Below are 13,677 nucleotides of genomic sequence, written 5' to 3' on the forward strand. Positions count from 1 at the left end.
GCACCATCTGCAGTTCCTGGTGCCTTGATAGTTACAAGTCCTCTCATGATTCCTGCTCTGGAGGGGGTACTCGTTGGAGCAGGGTGTGACCCCGGTTCCGAGGTTGCCATTTCTCAGTTCCAGGCTCCCATCCCTCTTCAGGTGAGCCTGTCTTCCAGATTATAGAGAGAGAGCTCTAACCTTAGCAGGCTCACAGTTGGCACCATTCCCGTTGAAGTGTCACATCTACAAATCCTCTGGCTCGCAGCTGTCACAATCTGCTACATCGGGGCAGTGGGCACAAGAGCAGCAAGATACCCTGTTGCAGGGTCCCCTCCTTCAGAGTCCTCCTCAGATCTCCCCTCTGAGGAGCAACCCCTTAAGAGATTGTGCAAGAGGAAGCACCTGGATTCTCCAGAAGACTCGGTCACTGAGGATACAAATTTCAATGAAGAAGAAGGGTCCCCTTTCTCACCCCCTTAAGATGTTTCCTTCTGAGACATCCTGTAAAGTTTAAAACAGAGGGGTGATTGGAAATCCACAAACATATCCTCCAAGGAATCTGTTTTCTTGCAAGCTTTTCATGTCTGGCCTTCTACTTCTTGGGTGACCCCACCTGCCGATGAATTGGTCAAACTCTTCCTGCAGCATACGAGGAAAGCCTCTGATACTACAGAGTCAATCCTCCAGAGACCAGACAAAATTCTTTCTGTGCCCAAGGTCAGCCTCACTGATCGAAAGGTCTTGCAGTAGATGCCATGGTGGTGGCAGCTGCCACAGAAAAGGAACTTGCCAAGGAGAGTCCAGCTGTCCTTCCTCCAAAGTGAGAGTTCCAGATAATGGACAGATTCAGGAACTGAGTCTTTGCTTCATCAACCTTCGCCATATGGTCCTTGAATTTTTTGCACATTTCACCCAACTCCAAAGGGATCTGATAACTGAGCTTTCGGGGACCTTATCAGGAGCAGTGTCTGATGGGGTCCATGATAATGTTGCCTCCTAGCTTGCGACCCTAGAGTTGATCTCCAATTTGTCCATGTGACTTATTGTACATACAGCCGAAGGAATGTCCAGGGCAGAGGGTACAGGCGTTGCCATTAGGCGTCATGCCTGGATGCACTTATGTGACTTTGCGGACCCCTTCAAATCTTCCTTTATCAATGCTCCCAGTGATGCTTCATCGCTATTTGGCCCAAAAGTCAGAGACACATTAACCAGGTGTGAGAAGGATGGAAAGACCCTTTCTGCTGTGGGTGTGCGTTTTTCTGCTCCTCAGTGACCTTACTTCAGGAATCAGAGGAGTGGAAAGATGTGGGCCAAAAAGTCCCAAGGGCCTTTTTGGGACAGATGTGGTGAGTATTCTTCCCAGGGAAGAGGGGGAAACTCTTCCAGAAGACACCCCTCCCATGGCAGAGGGGGCCCCCTTAACCAGGGTTCCAGGGATTTCTTCTCTGGACAACCCTACCAGCACTCCTGAGCAGCGTCCTGATTGCTTACCTCTAGAAGCAGTTGGGGTTAAGATTCGCTCTGCACCATTCAGCCTGGCACACAATAACATCAGATTCTTGGGTGCAGATGATAATTACCAGAGGTTACCATATCCCTTTCAACCTTTATCCCAGACCACCAAGGTGAATCTCCGATGTTTCACCCAGTCAGAGGAATATACCAGCTCTAGAAATCCAAAAGCTGTTTCGAAAAAGAGTCATCCAGATAGTCAAACCAGACCAAATAGGATCCAGATTTTACTCAAGATTCTTTTTAGTGTCAAAAAACACAGGGGACTGGAGGCCAGTCTTAGACGCAGTGTACTAAATAAGTTTGTTCAACAGGCAAAATTCCAGATGGTCATGGTTCAGTCTATCCTTCCTTTTCTGGGGAAAGATGATTGGATGTGCTCTACAGATTTGCAGGATGTGTATTACCACATACAAATGATCAAATGCTCCAGAAGATACCTCCACTTCTGGCTAGGAGCCAGTCATTACCAATTTTGAGCACTGCCCTTTGCTGTCACCACAGCCCCCAGGGTGTTCACCAAATGCATGGCAGTGGTAGCAGCTCACTTAAAGATACAGGGATTTTATGTGTTTCCATATTTAGATGACAGGATCCTCACTGTCCCCATCAGGCATCTGCTGCTTTCCATCTTGGACACCATGCTAATGCTGGCAGAGTTTTTAGGCATCTCAATAAAGTGAGAAAAATCAAACTTATCCCCTACGCAAGACGTAGAATTCACTGGAGCAAGACTAAACACAAAGTCCTGCATGGCTACTCTTCCTCTTCACAGATTGGTAAGATTAAGGTCACAACTTCAAGTGATACTGTGTGAAGACAAAATTTTGGCTCATCTAGTCTTACAGCTTCTTGGGTCCATGGCAGCAACAATCACCGTAGTTCCTCTGGTGAGGTATCACAAGCGGCTGCTTAAGTGGCTTCTGGTGTCACAGTGGTCTTTGCTAATTCACCCAATGTCTCACCCAGTCTGCATAACCAACTGATGCAAGCAAGACTTATATTGGTGGATGAAGTCAGAAGAGAACCTATGGAGCAATCCTTTTTCCCCCCTGTCAGCCCAAGGCCATAGTGACCACGGATGCTTCCCTGATGAGGGGGGAGAATTTTCAGGGAAAGACAGTCCAAGGCACTTGGTACCCTCAAGAGGCCAATTTGCATATCAACATCCTCAAGCTGAGGGCAGTGCTGTTAGTGTTGCAAGCATTCCAAATTGCCATCCCCTCAGGGACAATTGCCATTCAGTTAGACAACATGTCATTTGGCTGGTACATCAAAAACAAGGGGGAACCAGATCCTACCCTCTATGTCGGGAAGTCCTAAGAGTTTGACAATGGGCAATCACCTCCAACCACTTTCTGATAGCAACAGACATTCCAGGGAACTCCAATATAATTGTGGACCAACTGAGGAGATGCATTCTCCTGCCTCACGAATGGTCTCTCAATCATAATGTAGTGATGAGATCAGCCTTGCAGTGATCTGTTCGCCTCTCCCATAAACCACAAATGCAGCAGCTACTTTGCCCTAGTCCCTCCTCGCAGGGAGTCACCGAGAGATGCATGTCTTCATGATTGGCCCCTGAGACTTCTGTATGCCTTTCCACCAGTTCCTCTAATCCCCAGTTTCTAAGGAAAGCCAAACAGTTGAGAAGCAAAGTGATCCTCATTGAACCTTATTGGCCCCATCGAGTCTGGTTTCCCATTCTCTGGCCTCATCTACTTTACCGCCCATGGATTCTGGATCCAACTCCATATCTGTTATCTCACCCTCAAGGCTTGGACCATCCCAACCTTCAACATCTCAAGCTGATGGCTTGGTTTCTCCACTTCCAGTAATTGCCAGGCGAAACAATTTGTCCTCCCCAGTACAAAAGATACTTCTGGCTTCTCATAAACCATCCACCAGAAAACTTTATCTTAGCAAATGGAAGAGGTTTGCGTTTTTATCAGCCACGATTGATACAGTCTTGAAATACTTAACCACCTTATTTAATTCAGGAGCCTCTACGTCTACCATTAGAGATCATCCAGCTGCCATTTCAAATTTTCACAATGGATTTGATGACCATTCCTTGATATCTTACCGTCGATGCAAAAATTTTCTTAAGGGCGCTTTACACTTGAAACCACCTTTCAAGGAGCCTATTGCACCTTGGAATTTAATGTTGGTCTTGCAATGTTTGGTCCATCAGCCTTTTGAGCCAGCAGCCTCCTGTGATATTAGGTTTTTATCTTGGAAGACACTATTCCTTGTAGCCATCACTTCAGCTAGGAGAATTTCAGAAATACAGGCTCTGTCTGAAAAACATCCATATATCATTGTTCACAAGGACAGATTATCACTTAGAACTAATCTCTCCTTTCTACCTAAAGTAGTGTCAGATTCCAATATTAATCAGACCATAGATTTACCAGTCTTTTTCCCAGATTTTTCAAATAAGGGAGAATATTGCTTGCATTTGTTGGACATACACAGACAATTATGTTTTTATCTGGCTAGAACTAAATCATTTAGAAAATCAGACCAACTGTTTCTATTCTTTTCAGGTACTAGACTGGGAAAACCAGTCTCAAATGTTATTCTGTCAAAATGGTTGAGAGATTGCATTGCCTTTGTTTATAGCCAAAACAAGCTGGACTTACAAACGAAAGTTAAGGCACATTCTACCAGATCTGTCTCCACATCAGTAGCCTTTCATTCCAGAGCTTCTGTGGATGACATATGTGCAGCCATAACTTGGGCTTCCCCCCATACCTTTATCACTCTTTACAAATTGGATACGGTCTCCAGGGGGAGAACATCTTTTGGCTCTGTGGTGCTCTGGAATATCCTTCCCTTGGGCCTCCCAAGGTCTAAAGTAGCTAGCGACTCTGTCCCAAAAGTTCAAGAATGAATGAAGATTGACATCATCAGATAAAGAAGTTGTATTCTTACCATAATGTTCCATCTGTGTTGTCAATCTTTATTCATTCTTGACTTCCCACCCTCCTAACCCCTCCAAAAGACTCTTGGAGGTTTGGAACTAGTCCTGGGATCCTAGTAGGGTTGCTGCTCAGACAAAGCTTTCATGATTTTCTACTTTTTGGGCAAAACTCGATCTGAGGGGAAGGGAAGAGAGGCGGTATGGGTAGCCTTGGCTTGAGAGTTTCTGGCTGGAATGAGCTTGATATAACTGCTGAGTCTGTTCCGAAGGTTCAGAACCAAACCCAACAGTTCAAGAATGAATAAAGATTGACAACACAGATGGAATGTTATGGTAAGAACATAACTTATTTTTTCTTAAGATGTCAAACTGTCTTAAGCACTTATAATTTTTTGATGTTAACCTGGAAATTCTTGCAGACTGGCTTTTTAAAACACCTTCCTTTTGATGAAAGGGATGACAACTCCTGAAGTGCAAGAATGAGTTACAGTGTGTTGATTTACTGTATAAAGATGTATTGAATGTACCATCACTGTTCTTTACAAGTTCAACATCCAGGAAATGTATCTTATTCTCCTCAATATGAGATGGAACTTTAAGAAAATCCATTGAATTTTTCAATTCTGTTATGAACATCTGTAATTGATGAAAAGTACCAGACCAAGCAAAAAATATGTCATCCAAGAAGAGACAATAACTTTTGCAATACTGAAAAAGGTCTAGTTTAAATACTACATCTTTTTCTCATTTCAGTAAAACAGCATTTGCAAAGGTTGGGGTGCATGCCACTCCCATTGCCATCCCGGGGATCTGTTTAATTTATTCTGCTTCATATAGTAAGAAATTGTTGCCCGATACTATTTCCATGAAGTCAGAGATGAACCTTGAGATTATTATCAGTAACTAAATGAGAGTGCAAAGTAACATCACTGAACCATGATAAACCAACATCATGTGGAATCACTGTGAATACATTTTTGACATTTAAAGTAACCAGCAAGTTATTATTTTTGCTATGTAAGTAATCTCAATTTGTCAATTAAGTCCCATGAATCCCAAAGGACATGTGGCAAATCTTTGAAGAGACATTTCAATTTGGTATCTATAAATTTTGCAAAGGGTTCAGTAACTGACTCACTTGCTGCCACTGTTGGACGTAATGGTGGGTCCAATAAATTCAAATGTAGTTTTGGGATACCAAATATTTTAGGAACAGTCATAAAAGAAACCTTGAGAAAATTGTATAAGTCCACAGAAATGTCCTCAAAAAGTAGTAATTCTTTCAACCCCATATCAATAGAACCATATGCAGTGCGGGTCTCATTCAAAGAAACTGGTTGATATACATTGGTATCCCTTAACAGACTGGTCATTCTACTGGTATAATCAATCAAGTCCATAATAACCAGAACACCCCCTTTATCTGCTTTCATACACCAAATGTTGTTATTGTTAGTGAGATTTTCCAGTAACTGTTTTTCAGTGTGTGTGAGGTTATAAAACACAAGATTTCTTTTTGTTGCCAAAAGTTTTCTAATCTCAATCTCACAAACTTTTTGAAATGTATTAATGATTGGATGAAGAGAGGGGTTAAATGTGCTTTTCCCTCAGGTTGTGCATCACATTTTCATTATTCATGTTGTCACCCATTAAAATTGTTAAATTCATTGTAAATAATTTAAGAACAATTAAAGTCTGCATGACCCAAAGGGATGAAAGTAAAACCTTTTAAAAATAAACCGTGATGTTCAGGTTGTATTGTAATGTCTGTATAATTGTAAATGTTGAACTTGTAATAATTCGTAACAGACACCATTGCAGAAGGCATAACACCCTCATCACAGGTCACCAGTTGTTGAATCTGTTGGAATATGTATTCTTCCTGGACCAGTGTGTTCTGTTCTCCACCTTCTTTAAATGACTCATTTGTTCCATATTTGTCTTATGTCTGTTGGCTATTCTGACAGATATTCTCAGAGGTAGTTGTCCTGAAAGGACTTCTCTGTTTTCATAAGCACTATCATATTGAAACTCACTAGAATGAGTCACCTCTTCTTCTATGTGCACATGTACTTTTTGAAAGACTTGGGTTTTGGGTATGCACATTTACTATTGTATTCATGGTTGCCTCTCTCTAATTTCTTTTTCTTTCTCCTTTTCACTGACCCCATACTTGTAGTGCCGCATTTAAATGAACCAGTATCTATTACTAGTGAACTGAAATCCAAGGCTTGAAAACTTTAGTTTATGTATTTATATTCCAAAGTTTGTCCCTTTAGGGAGAAGATCTGCCAGAATAGCTAGCCGATACAAGTTATTGGGATTTATTGGTTTTACAATCTTTGTGGCTGCTTCTGCTGTTTGGCTTAATTTAGGTGTCTAAATAAGGGAGAAAGTAAAGACCAGATTTCACTGAAACTGGTCTTAAGGCTTAGAATGAGTAAATCATGGAAGGAGATAAGCAATGTGATCACTAAAAGCCTAGACATTAAGCATGTGATTTGTCAGAGGAGAGAGCTGAGATGGCAGCAAACAAGGTACGAGGATGGCGCAGCGGTGCAACATTAGTGTAGTTGCCTCACAGCAAGAGGTTCTCTGGTTCGATTCTCAGCTGGAGTTCCTTCTGTGTGGAGTCTGCATGTTCTCCCTGCTTTTGAGTGGGTTTCCTCTGAGTGCTCCGGTTTCCTCCCACATTACAAAGACATGCGCCTGGAGTGTTTCTCCCCGGGCCAGCACTAAAAATTGGCTTCATTCCAAGTCAGACTTTTGCAGTAAACAAATGTTAAATAAATAGATAAATAAATAAATAAAATAAAATAAAAAGGTATAGCTCATGGAAAAGAGATGTGGGGATTAGAGGTAGGCATTCTCAGATATGTTTCTGTACCAGCAGTATAGTACCTCTTAGTGCTGGTTTGGAGAGGTACATTTCACCTATTACACCTTTAAACTAAGAAGGAAGAGGGCAGGAGACTAGCAGCAGTACACAGAAGATAAAAAATAACATGCAGAAGATAGGAGAGCAACAACTGAGGGTAACACAAACCATGAACGGGTAGTCTTTGTCTGCAATGTAAGAAGTTTTGTAGGAGGATGGGCAGCTGCAGGCAGTGAAGAATGTTGTAAGAGTGAACATGGGCAGCTGCAGGCAGAGAAGAATGTTGTAAGAGTGAACATTGGTGGTAACACAGAAACATGGGCCAGTGGCAACTGGGCATGGGATGTTGAAGTGCCTGGATATAGATTGTTTAGGAATGATGGAGAAGGGAGAGATGGCACAAGGGAACACCAAATCAGGAATGAGCCAGGGATACAGCCCAAGTTAGAATCTAAGTTAAGAGTCCTGACACTTAGGATAAAGGAAGTGGAAGAGCTAGTGGATGGGTAGAGTGTCTTGTCCACCTGATGCAACAAGAGAGGGGAGAGAGAGAGACCAGAGGAGAGAATAAAGTAATAATAGTAAGAAGAGAACAATAGTCATGGAGATCAGAACCTACCAGGAGCTGATTGGGAGTTTCTGAACTCCTGTGTGGAGGGGCACTAGGATTTTTTTGAGGCCTTGGACCATAAGGGGTTCACCCACTTGGTGCAGGCTGTACAAGAAAGGACAAAATTCTGGATGTGATCCTAACCATTGTAGAAGGTGCCATAGACATCCAGGTTGAGGCATTGTTAGTTAGTGTTAATCCTACCATTCCATAGGTTCATAGGTTTTTACTAAGCTTATGTCCAAAAGAGACCATCAAGAAGCTCAGCCACATTACCGAGTACTGGTGTGAAACTAGCAGTGCCCTCAATTAAGTAGACTTTCTCCCCATATTCCTTGTGAAAATTTATGGTCATCCATTCAGTCATCCAAACTGGATTTAAAGGTTGTTTGAGAAATATTCTGCCTGATAGGTAGGGGCAGCCTATTCCAGAAATGGAGTATTCTTTGGGCTAGGTATGTGTTATGATATCTGGCCTTGTTGATGTGACAGTATAGGTTTAGTTCTCTAGAATGGATGTTTGCTTTACCACTTGTTCTGTTTAAGTAAAGGAGTTCAAACAGTACTGGCTAATTCATAACATGGAATGGAAAGCTAAGCCGAGATCAGCCCATCAGGAGTCTGTATGACACTGAGTAAAGTAACTGAGCTTTTAGTCTAACAAAGTAACTAAGGGTACTGAGACCTGACATCTTTTTGGTGTGGAAACACTGAGGTCTCAAATGCTGGTTTAGTTGATTGGTGAGGCATATGCCAAGGGGTGCATTATGCTCACTGATTGGGCCTAATAATTGAGGAATAAAGTGGAATTATAACTTCTTTGGACCTTGAGGAGATGCTACAAAGGATAAGCTGTGCAAGGCAGAAGGATTTTCTAGCCACCACAGAGATATGCTGGTCAAAGGAAAGCCTGTTATAAGCATATGTACCCCCCGATGACTGTGTCAAATTTAAATGGAATGTTATCTATTAGGTAAGCAGAAGTGATGCTAGATTTATCAAAGTAAACTATGCTGCATTGCTTGGTGTTAAGGATAAGCCCATGATTAATACACCAAGCATATGTCTGCTCCAGCCCTTGCTGGAGGATTTGGGTATCAGAATGGGATTTGATAACTACCCCCAGTTTGCAGTCTTCAGCCAACTTGGTCAGCAAAAGTCCCTTGATATTGACTTTCATGTCACAGAAATATTTACCAATCAGGAGGAGACCCAGGATAGAGCCTTGTGGGACATGACTAGTGATATTTTTCCTGTCAAAATACTCTCAGCCTTAACAGTATGGGTTCTGCCAGACAGCTAATTATCACTCCAGGAACTATGTATGTATTAATGCTTAGTGGGAGAGTTTAGCAATAATCACAGCATTAGGGATAGGGTAAAAGTCCTTGCCAAGGTCTGCATAAGCAGTGTGTACTGTTTGCCCTTACTCATTGTCTCCGTAACCCTTTCAAAGAACTCAACCAGGTTGTGCAGGCGCAATCTATCTTTTACAAAGCTGAACTGATATGTATCCAGGGATATAAAGTTATCTGTATCATTTTTAATTTGTTCAGCTATAATACATTACAAAGCCTTGCAAATAACACTAGTGAGACTAATAGGCTTGTAATTCCTAGGCTCAGTAGCAAAACCACCTTTACTCAAGGATACCACAACTGCCATTCTCCACTCCTGGGGGACATAACCAGTGGAGAGACTCAAGTTGAAGAGTTGATAGAGGAGTTTTGTTAAGTGGGACTTTACACTTTTCAGCAGGCATCCAGGGATATTGCCAGGACCCACTGAAGTAGTGTTCTTAATTCTGGAAAGTGACAAAAAGACTTAGTCTAAATTGATCTTAGGAGGATGACTGTGAGGGGGAATGGAAGAGAAAGATGGGAGGGTGGGTGGAATTAAGTTGGAAGAGAATATGTCTACAAGAATATCAGCAATGTCCTTGGAGTCAGAGAAGGATATACCATTTGAGATAAGTTCAGTACAGAATTTTAGGTTACTTTTAATCTTATAGATGAAGAAGGCCTAATGGTGCCACCATATGGGTTTAATTAAACTTGCACTTGGTACAGTGCATCAATCCAAGGAGTACAATTCAGAGCAGTAAGCAGCAGCCTTGTTTAAAATATTTGATAAGGAGTGTACCATTTATTATTGTCAGTATGATCAGTAAGTAGTAAATCATTTGTCTTTGAGTAATCCCTGAATATAGCAACTCTATTGAATAGGAGGACAGTTTGGTCAAGTGCCTTGGTATTTACAAAGTCTAGATAATCCTCGGCATAATTATTGCTAGTAAATATTTGCTAACTTATGTGTGGATAGTTGAAGTCACTCATAAGAAAGGTATTTGGTTTGACTGCTAAATTTACTAAAATAAATTATATAAAGAAACAATATAAAGAAAATAAACCAAGAAATTGACCTATCTCACACAGCAATATGTGCGGATTACAGTAGGAGAGAAAGATAAAAAGAAAAAGGCAAATGACTGGTTTGGGATTTTAAGAGTGGATTATGCTGTCCTAGGACAGGATATCAATGATATGTCAGGAGATGGAACAAACTGATGAAGTACCCAAACTGTAGGAAATAATGAATCAAGGTCAGGGTACTCAGGGTTATGAATAAGGGCATGAAAAAGAGGCAAAAGGACAAAATAAGAAGTCCTGTGTGGCTACATTCATATGTGAGTCAAGAAATTATGATAAAAGATTGGGCCTACAACAGTGAACAAGATGGGTGGTGGAGGTAGAGGAAGCAAAATACAAAAGGCTAGCCAAAAGACAACAAAGATAGTGAAGGCGGCAAAGATGAAGGTTGAAAGGAAGTTATCTCAGGGGATCAAGAAGGAAAACAGGAAGGGAAGGACAGAAATTACAAAGTTGATGGTAGAGAGATCACAGAAGACTGGGAAAAAACAAAGCTACTGTACAAGGACTTTGCTTTAGTATTCATATGGGAAAGCAAGAGGAAGATGCCATGCTGGAAGGGAGGAAGGACAACACTGGCCAAATACTAGAGAGATGGTGAGAGAGACAGAGGGTTGTGAAGTTCAGAGGGATATGGATTATTTTAGAGGGGCTATATTACAAGGACTGGATGGGCTGCCTCCTAGAGTTTCAAGAGATCTGGCCATTCTTTTCACAGACACTTTGACAAAGATCTTCAACAGATCACTGGCTATTGCAAAAGTGGCAGAAAACTGGAAAACAGGAACTGTGTACTCTTGCACTGCGGGATCCAGAGAACTTTAAGCTTGCTGGTTAAATAACATTGGCAGAAAAAGTTACAGACAGCAGGCAGAGAAGAAGCTGTTAGCATTTTTCAAAGATAACATTTTCTAGGATGTCAACTAACTTGGATTCATGGCTAGAAGAAGCTGCCAATTAACAGTAATCCAGTTTTGTAACTGGGCTACAAGTGAATGTGGCAGGGGAGTATTGGCAGATGTATAAATGTCTCCAGATTTCAGCAAGGCATTTGATTCAGTCCAATGCAGAAGGATCTTAGGAAAACTGGAGGATTTGGGGAGACCGAGACTGAGAAACTGGATAACTGCATGGTTGAATGTTAGGAAACAGAGGATTATGGTGAGATGGACATTGTCAGAAATTCCAGAAGTGTACAGTACCACATGGTTCTGTCCTGGGTCCAGTACTCTACAATGTGTTTGCCTTTGACATATCTGCAGGAAGCTTTTTTGTTGATGTCACAAAGATAGATGCACCAGTGTAGGATGAGTTAAATAGCCTAACATAAGATATGAAAAGACTGAAAAACTGGACAGAAACGTGGCGCTGAAGCTCAGTGCAAACAAGTTCAAAATATTTCACTTAGGCTGCAACAGCTTTGGTGTGAAGTATCAGCTAGAAGGAGTGAAACTAATGGTAACAGCAGGAAAGGAGCTAGAGGTATTGCTCACATCTGGACTGGACCTGTGGAAACAGAGTGAAAAAGGAGTGGCAACAGAAACAGTCTGAATGCTGGGATGCATCATTTGAGGGAGCGGGTAAATTCCAGAAACAAAGATGTAATGCCTCTGCTCCACAGGGCTTTGGTCAGACAGCACCTTGAGTACTATATATAGTTATGGAGGTTATATAAGGAAAATGATGTCAGACTTATGAAAAGAATTCAGAAGAAAGCTACCAGAAAGATCTGTGAGATAAAGAGGAAAGCATATGACCAAGGGATATAGAAGTTAGAGCTCTTCTAGCTCAAGGCAAGAACAAACAAGTGGAACATGATACTGTTACTTAAGATCATGTTAGGGAGCTGTAAAAGTGTCATTCTGAGCAGGAAAGTAGATGTAAAAGAAGAAACATATGTAGAAGCCCTATATTTTCACAAGTATTTTTTCACAGAAAAGGTTTAGGACTCAAGGGAAGGAGTTGGGAAGGAATGGGGGTGCGGGGGGTGATGGAGAAAGAATCCAGAGATTTATTCATCTGAATATGGAATAAGTGGGAAAAAAGGGTGAAGGTAGGGATAGAGGAGAAACAGAATGTTAAGGTAGTCTTAGGCTTATTATAGCCAGCAAAGTGGTGCATGCGTGTGTGATACAGAATTGATACAGAAAAAAAAAAATGGCAACCTCCTTTCATTCCCTCTTTATGATTTTGTCATGAAAGGTTGAAAACTCAAAAGAGAAGGAGTCAGTCCCGAATGGAAGAACCAAAAAGAGAGACTCACAAAACTCTGAATGACTCATAAGTGTGAATCACAAAACATTGAATACTTCACTTCCACTGAAAAAGCCCTGTATCAATAAACCCAGACTACAAAACCGAGATAGTGTTGTCTTGGTAGTGGTACTGTTAGGGAAAGGGTTTTCTAAAAAGTCATATCTAGGGTTAGGGTTAAGGACAGGAGTAGGGTTAGAGTTATGGTTAAGGTTAGCACACGAGTAAGGGGGGGAAGGGGGGCTTTGCCTAACAGTTACTACATGTTAAGAATCATACCACTATCCTCATATTCACATAGTTTTCCTGTAGTTTTGACCAACACATAAACCAGTGCTGTTGTTGCATGTTCCATGTAGCTGTCTTACTGTTCATTATCCTTTATGCATGAGTGGTGTACAGTTCTGTCGTCCAACAGTATTGTAATTGGGACTGAGGAGTTAAGTAGTACAGAACTGAAAGCTGTAAGACAGTACAGATTATTATAATTCTGTCTGCATTCAATGCTCAGTTGTAATGATGTACTTGATATGCTGCACCAATTGATTATATTGTTCTGTCATGTAATAAGATGATGTCCTTTTTGAATGCATTTACTGTGAAAGTAGCCTAACTGGTGTACTACATTTGGGTAATACTTGTAGAAGTGTGGAAACAAACTGTTTAAAATATAGTGATTCGATGTTCTTTTTCTTTCTTTCTCAACGTATGGGTTATGGTTCTGACTTGGCTGCATATCTCAGACTTACAGATCCAACTCTTGAGCTCCTTCCTCTACCCACAATGCCTCAGCTAGCCTTCAGTTTCCCAGATCTTTTTAGCCATCATCTCACACAGATGCGGATCCTCTCTCAGGAGCCTTCTTCAACTATTACAGGTATTTGTGAGTAGCTATTGTATAGAAAAAACGTATTTTCTGAATTTGTTTCTCCTACCTTCCCTCTCCTTTTGATGAGTTTGGGTAGTTTTCTATATGTTAGCCCTTTATCACCTCTTTTTTCTTACCTTTTTGGTGCTCTCATTGCATACCATTGTTGGTGCCAGTCCTTTCCTTTGCTTCTATTTCTTTTATTTTTCCTACCAT

This window comes from Protopterus annectens, chromosome 13.part0 (genome assembly GCF_019279795.1).
Source record: "Protopterus annectens isolate FY-2018-M chromosome 13.part0, PAN1.0, whole genome shotgun sequence".
NCBI lineage: Eukaryota > Metazoa > Chordata > Ceratodontiformes > Protopteridae > Protopterus > Protopterus annectens.